The 22813-nt window shown below is 42.1% G+C and overlaps 1 long non-coding RNA gene across 1 annotated transcript; it reads left to right on the top strand.

The window, feature by feature from the left end:
- Nucleotides 1-7514: 7514 nt before the first annotated feature.
- On the top strand, nt 7515-21254 carry LOC144753847 (uncharacterized). The gene is made up of 3 exons (XR_013594561.1): nt 7515-7597; nt 8159-8240; nt 20656-21254. It is a non-coding gene; the product is annotated as an uncharacterized LOC144753847 (long non-coding RNA).
- The last annotated feature ends 1559 nt before the right edge of the window (nt 21255-22813 follow it).

Raw genomic sequence — 22813 nt, 5'->3', positions numbered from 1 at the left:
ACGGTGGTGGTGACACTGGTGGGAGACACGCTGGCCAGGCGGACGGTGACGGTGGGATTGTGCAGGGGCTACTGGGGCCACTTGACTTTCGCATGCCGCGTGGTGCGGGCGGAGCGGACGTTTGCCGGCGATTGGGGCTGGCGCGGTCGGGTTTTGATGCTACCGCCTCATCAGGTACGCCTGACGGCGGGATCGAATGAACACTGGCGCATGTGCTTGGATTTCCTGGGGCGCTTCAATGCGGTGCCGACGGCGCCGCCGGAGGTCTAGGAATGGGGACGTCTCGAGGTTCTCAGATGCGGCGAGAGTCGGCGGTTTCGGCCTTTACTGGTCAGGGCGGTGGTGCGTACGCAGTGGCCGGCTCACTGGCAGGCGGGGGGAGGAGTATTGACTTTCCCGGATTGTGCCCCTTTGGTTGTGGCCGTTACGGTATGGGCGCAGGACTTGGCGCACATGCGGGGTTTTTGTTCCGGGGGATCAATGTGGTGGGGGTGCAGGTGGTGCACGGGCAGTCGGCTGGGTTTCCGCAGGTGCAGTTGATGCGCGTTTGCATTTTTGCTTGCTTGGAACATGACATTCGGTCCCAGGCCCGGCATGTGCGGGGGGTGGACAATGAGGTTGCGAACGCTGGATAGCGTGCATCGTGGCGTAGGTTCCGTGGGCTAGCCATGGAGGCAGATGAGGTTGAGGCGCCGGTGCCAGCGGAGCGTCGGGCGGTGGGGGGCCGCGGGTCATGCGTTGGGCGGGGGCGTCGGGCGCCACCCACATGGGAGGCGTACGAACAGGCCTGGCAGGAAGGTATGTGCTTTGAGCGGACGGCACGGGGACAGGGCGGAGGAGTGTTGAGGGGATGATTGCGGCCCAACTGTCGGCGGTGGCGTTCGTGGGGATGCTGTGGTGGGGTTAGCCACCTTGGGTGGTGCTGTGGCTGGGGAGGTTGTCGGCGGAGTGCCCAGCAGACTGGGGGAGGTGACTAGCGGGGGGAGGGCACAGGGGGATGTAGAAGTTCTGGACAATGGGGGACTGGTGAGAGGACGGCGGCTCAAGGTTGTGGGTCCTGCAGCACGCCCTACGGTGTATGGGTGAGGACCCGTAAGAGTCAGGACACACTTCTGTCTGGATGCGGGGGGTAGGCACGGAGTGATGACAGAAATGTTTTACCCGCTGCTTACATGTGTGTCTTTTCAGGTGCGGTGGCGGGGCCAACGGTGGAGAAGTGTGGCTCACTGGTTAGAGGCGGCAGACCCGTAAGCAGAGAACGGCCCGGGACCGGGGTTCGATTCCCGACGCGGCAGGGTCGTGGACCAGGGTCAGCGGACTCGATAATTCTCGCCTCGGTGCCTACTCTAGTCAGAAACCACACTCGGCAACTCTGGGCATCAGCTTGCCTCATCTTCACAACGGCCCCCCCAGACCGCCGGGGATGCTTGGTCGCACCTTAGAGATACCCATCAGGGACCATCTCTCAGGGTGAGCCAGGACGGGTTCCCCAGCGGTCGAAGCGTGGAGATACTCCTCCGGGAGTCGATTCCTAGCCTATATAAACCCGCAATTAAATTAAATTAAACTGCAGTGGCGATGAGCATTTACATGGTGGGCCATTCCTTTGTTAAAAGAGCGGAGAGGGCTGAAGGGGACAAGCACAGGAACCTCAATTTGGAGTTAATCGACCAGTTGTTGCGTTGTCATTGGTGGTAACAGGAACCTCAATTTGGAGCAAATTGGCCAGTTGTTACGTGTCATTGGTGGGGAACGGGGGTAGGCGCTGGTACGAGTTAGTGCCGGCATTAAACAATGTTGTGCGGGGGGGAGTTTGCCCTGCTGTGCTGGTCATCCTTTGTTAAAAGAGCGGAGGGGGTTGTAGGGGACAGGCACAGGAACATCAATTTGTAGCTATTCAACCACTTGTGGGTTGTCATTGGGGGGGACGGGGGTAGGCGCTGGCACGAGTTAGTTCCGGCATTGAGCAATGTTGTGCGGGGGGAGTTTGCCCTGCTGTGCTGGTCATGCATTTGGGGGGAGCGGATTTGGTGCAGTGTCAGGGGATAGCTCTGGTGAAGCAGATGGAATGGGACTGACTGGAGATGTGGGAGCAGTGGGCGGGGTGCCTTGTCCTTTGGCGGAGTTTCTCCCTAGGCATGGCTGGAGGGGAGCAGAGGGGTCGGCGGCCCTTGACAGGACAAGAAGGAAGATTGGCAGGGAGATGGGGGGGGTTTGTGAGACGGAGGTTTTGGGTAGGCTGGAGCACCCGGAGTTGGGATATGGCGCAGTGTCTTTCTTTAAGGAGGACGGTGTACAGTGGTGCCGGTGTGGGATGGAGTTATATATATTGTGCATCTGACGGGGGCAGCGGACTGGGCTATGGGGTGCGTAGGGATCCGAGGGTGCAGGTGTCCTAAGGGGGGGTCGAAAGCTGTAGTGGGCTTTCGAGTGGCGCTTTTTCCTAGGCTAGGGGGGGAAGGGTCAGGATTTGAGGACTGAGGTGTTCCTGGACCGAGGGGGGGGAGTGTACATATGACAAGTATGTAACAGTTAGCCAGGCATGGTGCAGTTTGCATTTATGTGTATGTTGTTCTTCGGGGGGAACCATTTTAGGGGTGGGGGTGGGGGTTGTTAGGTAATGCATATTTAGTTAGGCCTAGTTTTGTATGGCACAGGCCAAGGTATTTTGGCATTGTTAGGGTGCATCTGCTTCCAATAAAGCAGCCTTTGTCACACCTTAAATTGTGTCTCCGGTTGGTCTGTACCCCCCTCTCCTGATGGGCCCCAATGGGGCTTTGCGGGGGGCGGCCGACCGGAGGGAGGCTCGCCCCCCGGGGAGTTTTGGGGACCCGGGAGAGGGGGGGGGGTTGACAGGCAGGAGACTGGAGCGAGGCTGTTTTGGGCTGGTTGGGCTGGTTGGGCTGTCGTTGGGCTGGCATTGGGCTCCTTTGGGCTTGTGGGGGTATTTAGCCGGCCATGTCAGGTCACTGTCCACCATTTTAGGGACAGTGACATGGCAGCCGGTGGTTAGGCAGGGGCGATTTTTCCCTCCCACCCTCCCTATATCGCAGGTCCTTGGGGGGTGGCCTCGGGTTGATATTGCTCTGGCTTTGTGGCGGGTGATAGTGGGGGCCAGGTACCGGGGGGAAGGGTTTCTGCTGGGTGTCTTTCTTGGGGGCAGGTGTGTCCAAGGGCAGGTTGTAGGTTTGGGTTTGTGTCGCTGGAACAGATGCTGGTGGGATGGTTGCTTTAATGGCGCTTTTTCCGAGGCTGGTGGGGGAGGGGTCAGGATATGAGGACTGAGGTGTTCCTGGACTGAGGGGGGGGAGTGTACATATGACAAGTATGTAACAGTTAGCCAGGCATGGTGCAGTTTGCATTTATGTGTATGTTGTTCTTCGGGGGAACCATTTTAGGAGTGGGGGTGGGGGTTGTTAAGTAATGCATATTTAGTTAGGCCTAGTTTTGTACGGCACAGGCCAAGGGTTTTTTGGCATTGTTAGGGTGCACCTGCTTCCAATAAAGCGGCCTTTGTCACACCTTAAATTGTGTCTCTGGTTGGTCTGTACCCCCCGCCCCCTCTCCTGATGGGCCCCAAAGTCCCACTAAAGGGGTGATATTGCCCTTGCTAATATGCCCCAAAGTGTTCTTCGATGAATCTCCACCAAATGTGTCGGATTGTCAGCAAATTACAGTTAGTCCAGATATGTCAAGATTTTGTGCTGATCCATGAGGGAAGGCAAAGTTGAAGAGGAGAGGGGAAAATGTTTGATTTACCATTAACTTGGGCTCCATTTGATGGATCTGCATGAAACAGAAGAGACTTATCACATTTAGCCTAGTCAGCATTTTGAAATTTGAGCAGATTCATCAAGGGAGAGGCCATTAAAAAGGAAGAGCAAAAACGTTTTCATTTGGTAATAAAATTGGCACTATATGATAAATCTTCACAAAACTTGGCAAAAGCTTGGATGGATTGGTTTTCTAGTGATATGCCAACTTTTGTGGCAATCCATTAACCCCTTCGGCGCTGATGACGAGCTCAGCTCGTCATCAGTTGCGCCGCTCACACGCTGATGACGAGCTGAGCTCGTCATGTAACGCGGCTTTTTGAAAAAAGCCGCGTAGCGCAAAAATAGCCGCAGCGCGCATGCGGTTAAGGAGTAACAGGGTTAACGGGGCAAAACAATTTTAATGTTCTTATCACTTTAGCACTTTTCAATTAATCTACAACAAATGTCTGTCATTGGCCTTTTGTAAGTTATACCCTGTACAGGAATTTCAGGCTGTGTACAGGTTTAGTGGGGCACGGTGCAAAGTTAAAATGTGGGAGAATACTTTTTTTGATTGAACTTTTACACCATTTCGTGGATCTGCACAGAATTTGGCAAAGCAAAGACTTTGGATCCGATTACGATGTCGTGCAGAAAATTTCCGCCCCAACACTATCTGAGATTCGGGACCGGCCGACTCGTGGTCGGCAGTTCTGCCCGACCGATAACGATGCGACCGAACAGTGTTCAGTTGGAGTTCAATTGCTTCCTATGGGAGCCCATTTTATTCCCGACATCCGGCCGTAACACAGGCTCCTATGGGGAAATGGGGGGTGTGCGGGAAAACCCTGCACCCTGTCACAGGCACACCACAGTGTCTGCCCCACAAGTCAAGGTTTTACAGTGGGGTCCCTTTGGGACCCCCTCGGGACTCAACTAGAGGCCGTCTGGATGAAGGGGGTCCTGGTTGGGGACCCCAAAGTCACTTTTTAACAGCCTTTCTTTGTCGGACAGGCCGACTCGGAAAGGCTGAAGGAAATCGGCATCGTAATCGCGAGGTCGGAAACGCTGTCCATAGAGGTATACGATGCAGTTCCGACCAACACAAATACTCCTAGAGCCCGTCGGAATGGATTCGGAATGACAACATTGTTTACATTCCAATTGCAAACATTGTAGTCGGTTGGGCGGATTGTAAACCGACCAAGTTGGTCGGAATGGTTCCGACACGGTTGAGGAGATTTTGACTGTCGGGAGGAGACATTCCTTCGAACATCATAATTGGTCCCTTAGTATGTTTTGCTCTCTCTTGGTTTTCACTAATAAATTCAGGTCCATCAAGGGGGCGGCAGATTTAAACGGGAGGGCATAGAACTGTTACAGAAGTGTTACTTTGATAATATATTTGGCACACTTTGATGAATCCGCATAAAATTTGACAGACATTTTTTATCAGATTTTGCTTTCTATTGTTATAAGGTTTGAATGTCTTTGTCTTTGGTATTCATTGTCAGCATGAATTTCAAATAAAACCAGAATCTATACTAGGAGATTAAACACACCAGAAAGCAGTTAGAAATGTACTTGCACTAGGCCTTGTTCACGGACTGTGATTGTGCTTTCTAAAGTTCAGAACTGGCATGCTGGATTATGTCTTTGGAGCCTGCAATATATATATATAGGGGTAAAGATGAAGCATGAGGAAAAGAATGAGAAAGAGAGAATTTACAATTGTTACTGGTGGTATTTAGTGAATAATCTCAAAGTCAAAATAAAATTAATTTAATTTTAGCTCATATGTTATATGACGAAGTAAGTTTCTATTTAACTTGCGTATTGGTTTTTGTCCGTGGCATATTCCGAGCAGAATGCCTTCCTCTCACTGTTCATTAAAAGCACACGCATTTCAAATTGTGCCAAATACAACCTACCTTTTTATTTGCAAAACAGTTGATGAAAAAGCAACCATTTTTCAATAGGCCCAAATTACGTTTTTCTAAAAACTGTATGGAATAATAATTTAAAACATAACTTTTCGCGTTTCTGTAGCAGTATTCACTTAGCTGAATGACATGAAAGCTTACAGGATGTCTGGCAACTGGGGATGCGGAATAAAGCGGACTGGTTTGCCTGCTACAAATACCGCCTGCACAGCGTCTACTATTTTAGGGCCTTCCATCTTAGGCCAAACCATTTCCTTTCATTTCGAGGAGAGTGAGCAAACAGCTCTCCAGAGTTATAAACGGAGTGGTGTGTGCATAGCACACCTTCAGAGTTGCACAGCCGTGAATCTGTCAGGCTTTTTCTTGCCGTGGCACTGCAATTATTGTATACCGCTAAAGACAGCTTATGCCAGAAAATGGCGCCTCCCTGCAACCTGCTTAAGAGAAACCCCCCATTTTTAGATTATCTTTGTAATGCTGCAATTCTCATTTGTTGTGTTTTTACCTTTAGGATAAAGATCTACCCATTTGTTTGCTGATATATGTAAAAGTCACCCCCCATACCCCCACCAAAGGGCAGATTATAACAGACGTGACCAGCATGCAGACCTCTCTTGTTGACGTCACGGAAGTGGTCCTTGGAAGATGTGCACTATGGGCAGTTGGCGGAAAGAAAGAAAACAGTGAGCTAATTATCTGAATTTATCGAAAGGTCCCTGGTGAGCCCTGCTGAGCTAACAACGTTTGCATATTCACTTGAAAGTTTTAGTTTGTAATTTGTGAATTGAACAAATTAGGCTAAATATTACACTCGTGGGTGTCTCAGTCATTAACAAGCAGCTGGAGTTTATTTTCCTGTACAATCTCAAAGTTTACATTTTCATAAAACGAATTTCAATATTCCCACAAAAAGCACTACCTTATGTGCTTGACAGACCATCCCTCAAAAATAGCTTGTTTCCCCCTTTCCTAATTACTCACCACTCCACTCAGGACCAGCACAATTACATCACTGCCTACAGACACAGAGAAACAGGAAGACCTCTATCTACCTCTCTAGTTGTAAGAGGGTAGTGGGCCCAAGTGCAGGCAAGGAAAATGCCTCCCCCACCTTACCCTGGTTTGGTTGTGAAGAACAGCTACAATGGGGATACAGTGGACTCCTTAGACCCTTGGGCTCCAGCACCACTGCACCTGCTGCACTGTTGATAGCTAGCCTAGGCCCCTTTTCCCCCAGGTAAAACACATCACATTTGCTGTGGGCTGGCTGCAGACTCATTGTTATTCAATAACAGCCACCCGGAGTATGCAGTCACTGATGTCCATATGTGACATTTATATGTAACCGCAGGCTCTGACATGGCCATAAAGAAACGTGCAGGCTGGAGCCCATTCTGGAAGTCAGCATAAAGGGTTCTTGTGATAAAATCTTGCTCTGGCTGCACAGAGAGTAGAGCTTGGCCTTAATAATGGTAATGGGAGTTGAGTTTTTTGTACTGGCCCAACTAGGCCTAGTAGTTCTTCGGGCAGATGACGAGCTTGGTGTTGAATTCTGGGACTGCTGCTGTCATCCCTGTGGTATTCTTGGAAATCACTACAGCTGGACTTCAGGAGCCTCCTACATACCCTGCATTTCTGTCACAGACGGAAATTAGGGGTATCCAGAGGAGGAAGTTGCTATCCATGGTCCTTGGGACTCACATAAGTTTCCCAACAGCGTGCAACATTTAAATGCGCTTTTTACTAAAAGCCCGTCTTAAGATGGCGGCTGATGCTAACAGAAGTGTCAGTCCTCTTTCTTAGTGGTGAGAGAACACGTCTACAAAACTGCCACGTACAAGATTGCGCGGTTGCTAGACGCCGGTCGACATGAACGCGCTGGAAATGCAGCTATTATTGGTAAGCGCATGATTCCACTTTGAATAGGAGAGCTGTCTCTTGGATATAACAGGAGTTTTTACATCTCCACTTTGACATTAAGGGGTAACTGTGGGATTATTGACGGGGGTGCTACAGCCTCCGCAGTACCATAGATTGTCGACACTGATTTTTCTACATGAATCTCTCGTATTACTTGACGTAGCATACCAATATTGCCTGTCATGGTTTAACGGAACCTCAGGCTCCTTTTTATAATGATTTTTTTGTCCCGTATGTAATTATTGTTCGGTTTAATGACTCGCTGTGTGAACACTTGTAATTTTAACTACTGAATTTAGATAGGGTCCGATGCATGGTAAATTATGTATCACTCCATTTATGGAGATATGGATATTTTGTTTTTACCTTTGACAGGAACTATGTTGATTATAAGATTGAGAGAAGATTACTAGGAGAGGCCACACACCTCTTTTTTGATTATGTCGTAGTACAAGTGAGTTTAACATATATTAACTCTATTCTGTAATAGGAGGCTCCCCTTTTTTTGCTTTTTGATATATAAGTTGTTTTGTTCCATAGATACGTGATGACTGGGATGGTTCCTTTTTAATGCTTATAAAGATTGTCTGTTGGCTAAACCACACTCCCTTCAAAGAATTAGGTGAGTATTGCAGGAATGACGACCGTTCTCCTTCATTTTGCATGCTTGGAATACATGCGTTGTATGCTATTTTTTACTATCACAACTATCCATCTGATGAGGTGTGTTTTCTTTGTTCTATTCACGGAATCTCACTTTTCCTGATAGGTCATTAGGATACTTTTTGGTGGTGTCTTTCTATTTTAACACATTAGGAGAATGACTTAGTTCTGTTTCTGCCTAACCTTATTTGCTTCACATCTGGAGGTTTAGATAACTTATTGGTGGTTTGTTTCTGCCTTCATAATTGCACTTAGATTCCTGTATTTGAACTTGGCAAATAGATTTGTTTATGTTAGGATTTACTGTGGTTCACGTTTCAATATATTGATTGTGTTTATTGTAATATTCTAGCCCTGAGGTAGTCTGTGGTTGTTACCACGAAAGACGAAACACGTGTTGGCTAGCATCGTGTGTGAAGAACAGCAGTGAAAAATAAAAAAATAAATGAAGGATTAAAGAAGACTGTCTCGATTTTGATTTACTGAGGACATTGACTTCTTGTGGAATTTAGCTCAAGATATATCTATTTTTGTTGGTCCTTACTGTACTACTGTCACATTATACAATTGTCGTGTGCTAGGGAATCCTATGTACGTTTGTGTTGCAGCCTGGGCTGCAGAATTTAGGAGAGGTGGGTGGTTCTCTCCTCCTTTTAGCACCGCAGAAATACTAGCTCCAAAAAACCAATTAGTGATTATTTCCAGGGGCGCCTTCCCTATGATTAACACCACTATCCTGTACTGTACATATTTTGAGCTAAGAGGATGGACCTGTGATGTCATCAGGGCTTAGGCATGTATGATATCATATCCGCAACCACTGGCATTTTGGTAAACTAACATCCATGACTTCTCTGATTTAGAATAAATGAAATCCCCAATTGAGAGTAAGTAGGAATTTAACGTTCTGCACCTACTGTTAATAAACAAGGAATGCCGGTGCAGCTGCAGCGAGTCAATACAACTAATTGAAGAAGAGAGGGGAGTCATAGTTCAGTGGAAGGTTGGAACAGGCGGTTTTAAAGTACTGTTTAATGGCTACATAGCTGACCTGAGCACCTGGGCACTTGTTCTGATCCTGTCTTTAGTCAATGCTTAACTTGAGCTGGTGTTTGCCGGTGGGGCCCACTGGCTTCCATTTTGGGGAAAGGACTATAATTTTTCTGCACCTGACAGTTACCGAGAGCAAGAGAGGGTCACAGAAAGAGAAAGAGGAACCTGCAGGAGTGAGATAAAGAGGCTGGTTGTGGATTAAAGAGGCTGAAGGTGCGGACTCATCAGGTGCCCGATCCAAGATGGCCACTGCGCATTGAGCTCCGTGATTACCTGCATCTCCAACGAGTTTTTTACCAATGATAGGGGCATAATTAGGCTTTGTTTTTGCCCCAGTTGTGGTTCCTGCAGCACCTGCTCCGTTTTCAGAAGTCTGGTCCCTTCCTGGAAAGTGCGGTAGGCGTTTTTCGTTTCACCTCCAAAAGGCTCCTGCACTCCACAGCATTCTCCAGCTTTCCACACAGAGGAGGCGGACTTAACCCACTGGACACCTCTTCTTTTGAGACGCCTCAGCCTTTCTTAAAGAGGGTTTCGTTCTGCCTCTTGTTGGCCACAGTGAGGTTCTTTAATTTTGACTCCATCTTACATTTGTCGTCAATTTGTGTTGCCTTTACACAGGCTGCTCTATTCATGAAGTGTCTCTGCCCTTTAGACTGCAACGTGTTGAAAAACCCCCTCTGTCCTTGCTTTGAAATCAATCTCAGTCACCAGCTGGCCTAACTGCATACAAGGGGTAAGAAGTGCCTCCAAGGGAGTTTTTGAAGATATTTAGATGTTTCAATCAAATTTTTTGACAATGACAATTCAATGGTCCTAATGACAATTAATCTAGGCAATCATATGATTTAAAATGACTATAAAAGTTGACACAAAAAAGCATTAAACATAAAACATTAAACAATAACAACAAAAAACACTAGGTGCATATGCAAATATTGAATTTTATCAAAAAATAAGTCACAAGGGATTTAAAATACAAATATATATAGGCAGGAATACAGGAAGAGCAATAAGATCTCCAATTGTAAATATTATTAATTCTCATAGGATAAAGGTGATGGTCGACGTTTCGGTCTCCTATGAATGTTTCTGTGAGACCATCTTCAGGACTGATCAATTAATATTTGTAAAGCCCTTGGTATATTGACCAACAGAGTGGCAACCTGATCACTGGTATAGAACAATTATTTTTGGAACGTGAATTTCTTGGACAGCCGTCCTCTCTCGTAGAGACCAAGGGTTTGGAAAACGAGGGCCGGCAGCGACAATGATTCTTGTGTAAGGCCGAGTCGTCATGTAATGTAAGCATCCACAGCGTATCAAAATCAAGAAAACGAGTCGTTTGGGTACTGGTGAAATTTCTTTCAGTTAATCTTGGTATGGCGAAAATCACAATAAATGAGATGATCGTCTTGACCCGATCTGGTAAGTGCCTCGGACGTGCCGCAACTGTACACAGTTACATTCAGCCAGGACTTTGCCCTCAGTTGCACGGGTGAAAGTTTGCATTTCAGAATGTTGTTTTAAAAAGTTTCCAAAACTAAGGTTCATTATTTTGTATTATAGGAAGACATTTCAATTAAGGGTTTTCCTCTCTTTAAGCATTACTGTAAGTATATTCTTGGCTCTGTTGCTAAATAATAATTAACCCATGTAATGAAGAAACATTTAAAAAGAAAGAAACAGTAACAGATGCTGAAACAAGATAAGGCAAGTGCAATGAAACTAAAAAGTTAACGATGTCTTGAACATTGATTGGCAATCTCAGATAAAGATCAATCAGGGAAATTGGTTTTGCGAGGTCAATTTCGGGTGAAGAGGTGAGTTGCTTACAGTTTATTTCAGAGTAAATCTGGTTAATGTGTACCACCTTGTTCGCCAGGCTATCTTTGCAGGCCTACGTGGCACAGAGCAAAATTAAAAAAAAAGAAGAAAATGAAGTCAGATTCGAGGAATTACAGAACCGTAATATGTGGAATTATCAAAAATGATTGGGTTTATTACAAATAATTATTAATTAGGCAAAATAATTATTAAAAATAAGTGCTACAAAATTTGTTTTTTACTATTCATGAAGCTTAATACTTATACTGTGAACTCCTAGCATTATAATTTAATTTAGGTTATGTTATACTGCATAATGAGGACATTAACATATAGAATTTCACTTGGCGCAGGCGTGAAAAACTCATTTTTCTCAGGATTTGCATGAGATATGTCTAATGTCCAATCTCTGCAATTTGGAAAGAACATTATGAGGATGATTAATAAGTAATGCAATTGTAGGATCTTTATTTTTAAGTGGCCCAAATATCAAAGTCGAATTTGGGTAAAATGTGGGCATTTTTGCCATTTACAATAGCTTTAAAGTGCTTTAGGCTTCAGTAAATGCATACATTTAGGTATAATACAAATTTGCAGTTTGTTCCCATTTGGGTTTGCTTTTAAATGGCTCAGTGAGCCAATGTGCCTGGTGCAGAGGTTTGAGTTTAATATCATGGTGGAAGGTTTTAACTTTGGCTGGACATAACTGAGACCTTCATCCATTTAAGGTTGATGAAATGAGTACCATTGCAAACAAGCATTTGTTCTAAAAACTGGTATGTGTGTTATTATGTTCTGTGACTTATTCACAGTAACTGTTTTAATAATCTAAGTATAGAAATAAATTGTAGCCCCTAACAGGGCTAATATATATATATTGTGTGTTTTTAAATAGGGTTGGTTATTGCAGGTTAGAAAGAGTTGGGAAGATTTTTTTGTCTTTTTCAGCCTTAGAGTGAGGAAGAGATAGAGGGCTGAGGAGCCCGCAACGCAGATTTTGACCTTAAGGTCAGTGAGTTGGGAGTTAGGAGTAAGTGTAAACAGATGGGGAAATAATTGCTTGGAAAAGCAGGGCCTCAAAGGTTGTTGGCGCACGGGACACGCAGAGTGTCTGTGAAAGAGTTTTTGGGACGTCACAATTAAGGTGGTTTAGCATGTTTTCAAAAGATGGTTGGTTACAGTTGATATTTTGTGTGTTATGTGCAGTGTCAGCAGTATGTTGAAAAAGATGTGTTTTTTTTTATTATGACTTCTTTTGAAAAGAAATGTTCGTGCGTTTTACATATTTTTGCATTTTATCCTTTTATGAATTGTTCCTGCTGGTCCTGTGTGTCAGAAGCGACACGGTAAGTTGTGTTTGACAGCCAAATCTCCACTAACTGGTGATCTGCTGTCAAAAGGAGGGTGAGGATTTTAAGCCTGACAAATTAAACAGGCCTGAATATTCTGTTTTGGGCTGCAGGTTCACAGCGCATAAAGTGCATGCAATGGTGTTGTGTGTTACCGCTTATTTACATATGCTATTGTACTTTGTCTATGCTTTTTGTGCTTGATATACAGCGCGTATATCTGATGGCTTGGCATATGTGTGTTTTTTTATTTTTATTTTATGTTGCTGCTTTAGATACTATTACAAGTTCACCTGTGTTGTGAAGGGTTCTACATGACGATGTATATCGCTGCACAACAGTTGGGTGAATTTACGCTGATACTAAATTTCACAGATATGATTTTTCGTGCTGTGAACAAGACAGACAACACTTCACCAGTGTATGTCAAATTTGGCTATATAGTATTGAAGTAAAATAAAAGAGATATACAGGATCAAAGTGTGTCACCTGCTGTTATTCATGATACTGTCCTCTTCCCTTAAGGAACAGACAGCCCTAAATGTATGTATCCTGATTGGACGTAAGGATAAATTATAGATTTGTGACTCTTGTACATGGTGACCTAATTTCTATATTACATTAGTCAGTTTTGTTCTGCTTCCTAAGTAGTGTATGGCTTTGTACCATAAAGGAAACAAGGTTTCATTTTTCCCTGAAGAAGGAACTGGAACATTAGCTGAGATTACCGTATATGGTTTAGCGGCCAGCGGTAGAGCTAACTTTTTTGAACTATTTTTGATTTTTGTTCACCCAAGTAATTCCTTGTTCTTCCTATAGATTTTTCTTTTGTTACTTCTCCCCTGACCGATGTCGCATCGTGCCTAGCTATTGGGGATTTTAGCTGTGTCCTAGTTCCATTTCTCTTTTCCATATTCCTTTTACCAGTTAGCCCTTTTATTATTTTTGTATTGTTCAGGTTCACACTTCCAGATTGCAGTAATGTACCAGAGACACCCATATTATGTATAATTCCGTTTTGTATGACCAGACTGGTTTTCAAGAATTTTCTTTAGGCCTACTTTGATGTTTTCCAGTCTGACTGTCAGGGTAGTGATGGACTGGTTAACTGACTCAATACTATAGTAAGATAAGTTTTCCACCTCAATAGGAGACACCTTACGTTTTTTTGAATATGACAAATTCAATGCCTATTCTAATTTTGCTTTTAGTTCCTTTTTTCTGCTGCTTTAATTTTTGGTGGATGAGATGTGTTCCAAATAATGGAAATACCAGGACTCTCTAGTTCTTGTCTTTTGTTTCCACATTTTGATCATTAGCTTTTGTATTGCATAGTCCACCTGATGCACAATTATTAAAAGGGAGGTATATACATGTCCCTGATAATTTGTATCATGTGATTTCTCTTTTGAGGTGGTCTAGATAAGGAATTTAGGAACACCTAGACGTAATCTTCGAGGGAAAGAAGTGTTTACCCCATTAGACAATGCCACCATGTGTGAGGACATCCATTCAGATAGAATTCCCATGTCGCTCTCTACTCTTAGATGGTAGAGGATATGCTCTCACATGGAAACCCAATAAAAGAGGCTAGAGGCACTGTTTTGCCTACTGCCTTTGTCTTTGTATTGCCTTTGAGAATGACAGTGTATGTTAGATCACAATAGTCCCATGGCGTATGGCCATTCCTTTGAAGATTGCAGGCCACTTGCTTGCAGTCCCCTTGTTATACAATGAACTGTATTTCTACTTAATTGAAGGAAACTAACAACTGTGTCACATTTCCTACGTCACTAGGTTCTGCGGGATTAAGTCATAATAACCTGCGGAACTCACCCACAATCCCATCAGTGACAGTTAACAGATGAAAAGTCCCAGCACCCAGACAGCGATCACCAGCGTGCCATCAATGGTATCTCCAAAGTATTGTGCTTGCTTCATCAGAAGGCGTGGAACATCAGAAAAGAAGGAGGAGCTGCTTTTGCCACAGAACCAGAGTTTCAGTGCAAAAGAGCGAAATAATTGAGGCTTCAGTTTTCCACCTGTCATGTGCTGGTAACCTCTGACAGTGTGCAGTCCCTTGAGCCCCTTGGCCTGAGTTTTGGCCACACACCCCCTTTTCTTTGCTCCAACGGAAGTGCAGAGCACCGGAGGATCCAGGACTGGCAAAAGGCACTAGATTGTGGTACCTATGATTAAATGAGTGTGACAGTCTGTTGCTCTTTCCCGATTAATAGTACTTGGGTCTGCCTGAGATGATCTGTGCCCATGACTAATGAAGAGCACAATATCTGTAGTGCCTGCAGCACAGGAAATATTGGTGCACTGCATTGAGACATTGAGACTTTTAAGTGAGCTGTGAGTGTTTGCCAGGAGGGCACTCCAACGGATACTGAGAAACATCATTTTCATGAAAGGCCTGAATGAAGAGGCCCATGCGGAAGAAAACAACAGAAGCAGATTTGATGGACAATAGAAGCCTGCCAGAGAGGCTTCGACGGACTCTGGGTATTTCCCGTGCGATTGCATAGAACGGTTGTTTGGAGACTGATTCTTATTGTTTTACTGGCATTGTCAATAGTCGCTGAAATAACTAGGAGCCCTAAAAATGTTTGCAAAATAATTTTAGGATTTGCTTTTGCCTAGGGTTGTGAAAAAATATGATAAAAGTGTTTGTAATAGTGGTCATTACTTTCTTTTGCTATCTGAATGTTAACTGCTTTGTTCTCTTTGTATTCCTGCTGATAGTTTATATATACCTGTTTGTATAAAATAAGTAGAATGCTCACCTAGCAATGAATTAGGATTTGCCTGTGTAATGGCAAAAGGAGGGGCTGAGGTTCTTTAATTTTGACTCCATCTTACATTTGTCGTCAATTTGTGTTGCCTTTACACAGGCTGCTCTATTCATGAAGTGTCTCTGCCCTTTGGACTGCAACGTGTTGAAAACCCCCCTCTGTCCTTGCTTTGAAATCAATCTCAGACACCAGCTGGCCTAACTGCATACAGACATGTCCTGCCATTACTGATTGACCTATAGGTGCTGTAATTAATTTACTTGTGGGTTGGGCAGAAACACGACGTAAGGGGGACGTTCTGGTTATATGATGCTTTTTTTAATGTTCTCCTATTGGCTAATATTTTGCAGATCTTGTATGTCCATATTAGGTATTGTGCATGCTTGCAGAAGCTAGGACTGCCCCTTTCTTTTATGCTGAGTTTGTAACCCTAAGCATATAAAAGGCCTCTGTGTTTTGTACTCTTTAGACTGCCTCATTCAGTTGTTAAGGCTTCTGTGTGACGTAGTCTCACTTAATTAAGTTTAATAAAGATGTCTTTTCATATTTCAGCTTCTGTGCCAAGTTCTTTGTGTTAGTGAGACCCCTGAGAATGAAGATTACAGTTATTCAACAGCTCTGCAGCTTGGAAAGGATTAATGAGATTTCCAAGCTCTGAAATACAGTCTATTGTTCCTGTATATTAAGTCATTTTGGAGCTGATATTTCTAACTACTGCCCGACAGGTAAGCGCTGCAATTTCAAGCTGCTGCAGTCTAAGGAGAATAGTTTCATTTTTTGCTGACCAGCGCGAGTACAGCGCACTTTTAAAAACGCGCCGATTTTGACTAATGTAAATAATTAGTTTTGTAATAAGTTAATGTCTTTCAGAAAGAAATTAAAAACATTGCTGTTTCAGCAAGCATGGGGTGGTCCCTAAATGATTAAATCTGTTGTAGCCCTTGAGTTGCCTGTGGACCCTGTCAAAGCGCTTAGAGACCCCTGGGTTATAGTGCTCTATATAAATCAAATAAATAAATAAATAAATAAATAATAGCCTGCCAAGGCTCCTTATTACACTGCAGGCTTTTGTTATTTGGGGTGTAATACATTTTTTCTCTTCCTATTGTTTGCTCCCTGCTTACCAGTATGGAGTCTAAAATGGGTCCAAATAAACGCATACAAGCTGTCTCACCTCCTCCTGTTAAAGTCAAAGCTATTGACTGCCAGGAGGATTCATTAGCAAACATTTTGGAGAAAATTCAAGCTATTTATACCAACACGGGCAGAATTTCCTCATATAATAAAAATATTCACAGAAATATGGCTTCCGTATCGATGAGAGTTGCTGACAATGAGATTAGAATTTGTGATAATACTGCAGCCATTACAGCTATGGCTCCCCTTCCTACTCAGGTTGCTTCTCTCCAACGTTCCCTACTTGATTTGGAAAACAGAAATAGACAGTATAATCTACGCTTATTTAATGTTCCTGAACGAGTCAAAGGTCAGAGTTGTCTTCTCTTTCTGGAAAATCTTCTCCCTATGCTATTAAATATTAACTTTCCAGAGCGCTTTGAGATTGATAAAGCTCACAGAATTCCTTTAATTCGTAAACCCCACCAAGTCAAACACAGACAAATCTTTTTTAAAGTTCTGAGGCATCATCATCTTCTTCTTATACGCAAGGCTGTTCGAGAGATCCCTTCTCTTCTAATTGAAGGAAACAAAGTCTTTATTCACCAGGACTTTGCAAAAGAGACTGTTCAAACACGACACCAATTTTCAGAGTTACGTCCTCGATTATGTGAAGCAGGCTACAAATATGGTCTTTTTGACCCTGTGGACATGCGCATCTGGAAAAAAAGAAATGACTTAGTCTTTCTCAGTTCCTGAAGATTTAATAAGATTTTTGGATCAACATCATCCTGTTCTCATGGACTCTCAACCTTCTGGTTCTGCAGGCTGATAATAATAATATTTTTTTCGCCCCCTCACTGTAGGTTGTTATTCACTTTCTTTGCAGGTGCATATTAATGGTGGTTTTCTTGCTTCGTACCTCCGTCTCCAATGTTCTTTTGGTATGAGGTCTTGGTGACTAACCTTGTTTCGTGTTGTTTGTCCTGTTTTGTCTTTTTCATATGGGCTACTGTCTTTCTCTCTTTTTTCTTACCTGTTATTTTTCCTCCTATAGGAAAATATGTCTAGGCCACAAAAGTTAATTGTTGCGTCATTAAATGGGAAGGTTCTCGGACACCCAGTTAAGCAACGTAAAATGTTTGAATATTTACACAAGTCTAAGGTTGATATTTGTTTTGTTCAACAAACTCATGTTAATGATAAAATATTGCATACTATGTCTAGAGGTTGGGTAGGGCTCATAGGTTCATCTCCTGCTGCAAAACGTAAAAACGGAGTTGCTATATTTTCCTCATACAAAGCTTGTGTACAAATTTTGTCACACCGTGGGCAGCAACAAATCTACCATCCGCATCAAGTTCTTATTGAAAAACTTACTTTACATGTGGTTAATATTTATGCCCCTACCTCTGATGACCCCGCCTTTTGGTCCTATGTTTCAACTGAAACACTCAAAATTGGCAATGCATCCCATATAATGGGTGGTGATTTTAATCTTATCAGGGATCCTTTGTTGGACAGGTCTTCTATTTTTAAGTTCCGTCCTAGCAAGGGATTCTTTGCTTTGAAATCTTCTCTTTCTGTTACCAAATTGGTAGATTTTTGGAGATTGGAACACGCTACAGACAAAGATTGTACTTTTTATTCTAATGCTCATTCTTCTTTTTCTATAATTGATTATTTATTATCCTCACATAATTTATGTTACATGATTAGTGAATTAGTTATTCACCCTATTACAGTTTCAGACCATGCTTTAATCTCTTTTTCCTTATCTATTTCCGATCCTCAAATTCCTAATAAAAGATGGAGAATGAACTCGGAAATAGTTCTTAACTCCACCAATTCTTAAAAAATGGCCACAGCTATTACAGATTATTGTTTAAATAATATGTCTTGTGGTACCTCCAAAATCATACATTGGGATGCTTTTAAAGCTCATATCCGTGGAGTTTTAATTTCTATTATGGCACACAAAAACAAATCTTTTTATTCTTACCCCAATGAATTGGAAACACAGATTGCAGCAGTGGAATGACTTTTTATTGCATATAGAGATCCACAATATAAATCCCAACTTCAGAAATACCACTACGAATATAACTGTATGCTTAGTAAAGGAGTAGGTTTACTTATCTCAAAAGAAAAGTCAAATTTGTTTTTTACCGCTAATAAATCGGTTAGCTTGCTAGCTAATTATCTAAGTCTTAAACACGAACGAGTTCAAATTCCAGCCATCAGGTCCAATAAAGGTACATTGGTGACGGAGGTTGAGGACATACTGAAAGAGTTTCTGTCATTTTACTCTTCTTTATATCATGAACCTCTTACAACTAATAACAGTATTGTCAGTGATTTTCTTAAATCCTGTTGATTGCCTCAGATTTCAGATAATGATAGAACTACCCTAGAACACCCTATTGACATTAAAGAAATATTTACAACAATTAACGCTTTAACTGCCCAAAAAACTCCTGGCCCGGACAGATTTCCGGCCGAAATCTATAAATGCTTCCAGGACCAATTATCCCCTTTTTTACTTTCCCTTTTTATGGAGTTTCAGCATACTTCCATGATGGGGGGATCTTTTAATAAAGTCACTATAATTGTTCTTCCCAAGCCTAATAAAGACCATACTTTAGTCTCAAATTTTCGGCCCATAGCTTTAATCAATCAGGATTGTAAAATATATGCAAACATTTTAGCAAATAGACTATCACCCCTACTATCCAATATTATACAATCTATTCAAACTGGCTTTATGAAAGGTAGATTATCCGCTCACAATACCCGTTTGCTCTGTCATATCCTATCTCTTGCCAAAGAAGCAAGTGGTCCTATTGGTGTAATGGCTTTAGATGCAGAAAAGGCATTTGATAAGGTTAACTGGCAATTTTGATTTAAAACCTGATAAGCTTTCCGTTTTGGTCCTATTTTTATCAATATGACTAAGACTTTGTATTCAGCCCCCTCAGCCTCTATTTTAGTTAATGGTTTGTGCTCCACTTCATTTTGGTTATATAAAGGCACTCGGCAGGGATGTCCTTTCTCTTCTTTACTTTTTCTTATTACTATAGAACCCCTCTATGCTCCCTTCGTAACAGTGATACTTATACTGGTGTTGTTTTGAAAGATATTACTATTAAACTGTCTGCCTACGCTGATGATGTGTTATTATATGTTACTGACCCTTCCACCTCTATACCTATTATCCTTGATATTATTCATAAATATGCTGAGGTTTCTGGTTGCTCCCTGAATACTAATAAGACAGAATGCTTTCAATTAAATGCCTTTTGTAATTCTACACTGTTAAGAGAATACTGATATAATTTTGTCTCCAAAAAAACTCAAATACTTTTTACTGGCTCGATCAAAGATACAGTTGATACCAATTGCTCTGTTATTCTAATAAATACTAAAGAGAAACTTGATCGATGGTCTAATCTGCATCTAAATTGGTGGGGACGCATTGCAGCAATTAAAATGTCTATAACTCCACAAATCTTATATTTATTGTCTATGCTACCCTTCTCCTTCCCGTCCACTTTTTATACTAAACTATATTTACTAAATTCCTTTGGTGTAATAAACCCGCACGCATTAGTCTTAAGACTTTATAATTGCCCAAATGTAAACGTGGGGTTGGTCTTCCCGATTTAAAAAAATATCTTTTTGCATTCTTTGTGGCACAATGTTCTTTATGGTTCCACACTGTCCCCCTCTCTAAAGCACCTAAATGGCTTATTCTGGAAATAAATATTTTGGCTCCATCCCCTTTAACTGCTTTTCTCACCATGTCCAGTGGCTCTTTTGGTAAGTGTTCCCCTATTCTTGCCAACTCTAAAGTTGCCCTTTAGTCATTTGACAGTAGTTTTTCTATTACTTTGTCTCCCACTAAAAAAGTTTGGTTCAATCCTAAACTCCAATATCATAAACATATTTCTTTTAGGAAACTAAGGATTACAGATGGTATTTCTTTGTTGCAGATATTTGTCAATATGATATGTTTTACACATTTGATGTTATTCAAGCCACTTATAACCTGCTATTGTCAGAACTGCCTAAATATACACTGTTATGTTATACGATTCTTAATGCTTATCTTGAACTACTGTCTATGTCTCAGTCCTCTGGTATTGAATTTTGTATTTCTTTGTTCAGCCGTGCAGGACATGTATTATCTAAAGTATATAAAAAACTTACCACTTCAAATTCCTCTTTTTCACAGTTGAATCAAAAATGGTCACCGCACTTACATCTTCATTCGCTTAGTATATCCTGGAAGGACAACTGGAATTCCAACACGGCTAATTATCTTCTGGCCACCCTTATACAATCTAATATTTACCTACTTTATCAATGTTTCTGGACTACTGACAAATTATTTAAAGCTAAACTTCTATATACTCCAAATTGTTGGCACTGTCAATCTGTAACTGGTGATCTACAACACTTATTTTTCAATTGTTCTATCATATATCAGTTTTTATTAGAAATATGGCATCTTATTACCCGGATCCTTAAGATCCAAACAGCTTTATCATTTCAGGTTCTAATTCCCAAATCCTCACTCTTTAAATCCATTGTATCACCTATGGATTGTAAACTGTTGGATTTCCTTATTTCTACTGCAATCACATCTATTACCTGTAATTGGAAAGATGCTACTTCACTTTCGGTTAATGCATGGTGGGAATGGATTCTTTTTCTTAGACGCGGGCAATGTTTTATCCACACTCACATAAAGACCCCTCTTCCTCTAGGTCTAGTATGTGGTCAAGTTTAGATTCTTACATCAGTACATGTTCTAGAATTTAGGAAACTTATTTCAATTTGTATCAATTCATTTTTGCTTACTGTAGCTCTTTTATGTTAACTTTTTTATTTAAATCATATTTGTACTATTCTGTAATGTTGATATAGGTATTCTATTTTTTATTATATACTGTGGTATGTTTCTGTATTTTATGATTCAGTATTATTTTTTGTATTGTGTTTCATATCTATGAAAGTTTCTTCAATAAAACATTTTGAACAGAAAAAAAGAGGCTTGAGGTGCATTCATTGCAATTGCACTGGCAGCGGCTTCTCAGTAGAGCATTGGTCATCGGCATCTGTCTTTTACAGATTAGTCACTGTCTTTAGTACTCAACAAAAATTCTCATATGGTTTCGAGCAAATTATTTTATTTACCCATCAATGAAATTACAACTATATGTAAAGTGTAATGTCATCTGTACAGTTCGAATTACACGAGTAACCCGGCACACCATATATAGATATTTGGGAGGATTCATGTGAGGCTCACCTCATTAATATCACTGAGGCAGTATTTCACCTGCAAATACTTGAAAAATACCTGTTAGTGCAGGCATAGAATGTGTGGGGGACAGAAGAACTCCATCCTTGCATTTGCCTGCGGAAAATGGAGTCATTGGAGCCCTGGTATTTAAAGGACAGGGCCTGCAATGAAAACGCATGGCACTATGCAAAGTGCCATAGGAAAGCGCATGCACGGGTCCACTGTCTCCTTCCACATTGCGGGAGTTGCTTCTCACTGACAGCTTCCACTTTTTGAATGGATATCACCCCTTTTTAAAAGGAAAGGGGTCACAAAGCACTGGTATATATCATCGCAGGTCAAAGGAAGGGCACACACTTTTCCCTTACAGTTTTCAAGGACTCTTGTTGAGGGTACTGTGAGTCGTAAAGTTAATTGCCACTCGCACAGTCTTTTTACATTGGGGCTGAAATTTCTGCATCCTAAAAGCCCTCCATTCAGCACATCATAGGCTTTGTTAGTATAAACCCCATTAGCACATGTGGACCTTAATTTAAACCGGGTGCGCTGACCCAAGGGGCTTATTTACAAGCCCCTTTCACTGCTGTGCAACTAAAATAGGAAAAAGGTAAATAAGTTCTCAGTATAACAGTTTGTGTTCAAGAGCCTTATACTAAAGTAAATATGCTCACTCTAAATGGATTTGTTGATCATTTAGGGCACCTCTGTGCTCTACTAGATACCTTATATGAAAAGAATTGGCAAAGCCAATAGGTCCGGTCTTGGCAAGTTGCACAACCTCGGACAATTCTTATTTTAGTTTTTATCGCAGCCATGTGAACAAAAAAAGAAAAGCAAACCTAAACATAGCTACCTTATGCTTGCATAACATTTGTTACAGTTGTAAATCATTCACTGAGGTGGGAGTTTTGCAGGTGATGTCTGTTTAACTAACAAATCTTTTCATTTGTGCCATGCAATATATTATTATTATCATTTGTGAAGAAGACACAAACAAATCGCTACCTAACAATGTAATCAAACAACAGGCAGCTATAATGCTACTGACACATTTATAACTTTAGATCCAAGAAGCATTTATGTT

This window comes from Lissotriton helveticus, chromosome 5_1, assembly GCF_964261635.1.
Source record: "Lissotriton helveticus chromosome 5_1, aLisHel1.1, whole genome shotgun sequence".
NCBI lineage: Eukaryota > Metazoa > Chordata > Amphibia > Caudata > Salamandridae > Lissotriton > Lissotriton helveticus.
Note: the sequence above shows the minus strand (reverse complement) of the source record. Positions and strands in the feature narration are given on the sequence as shown.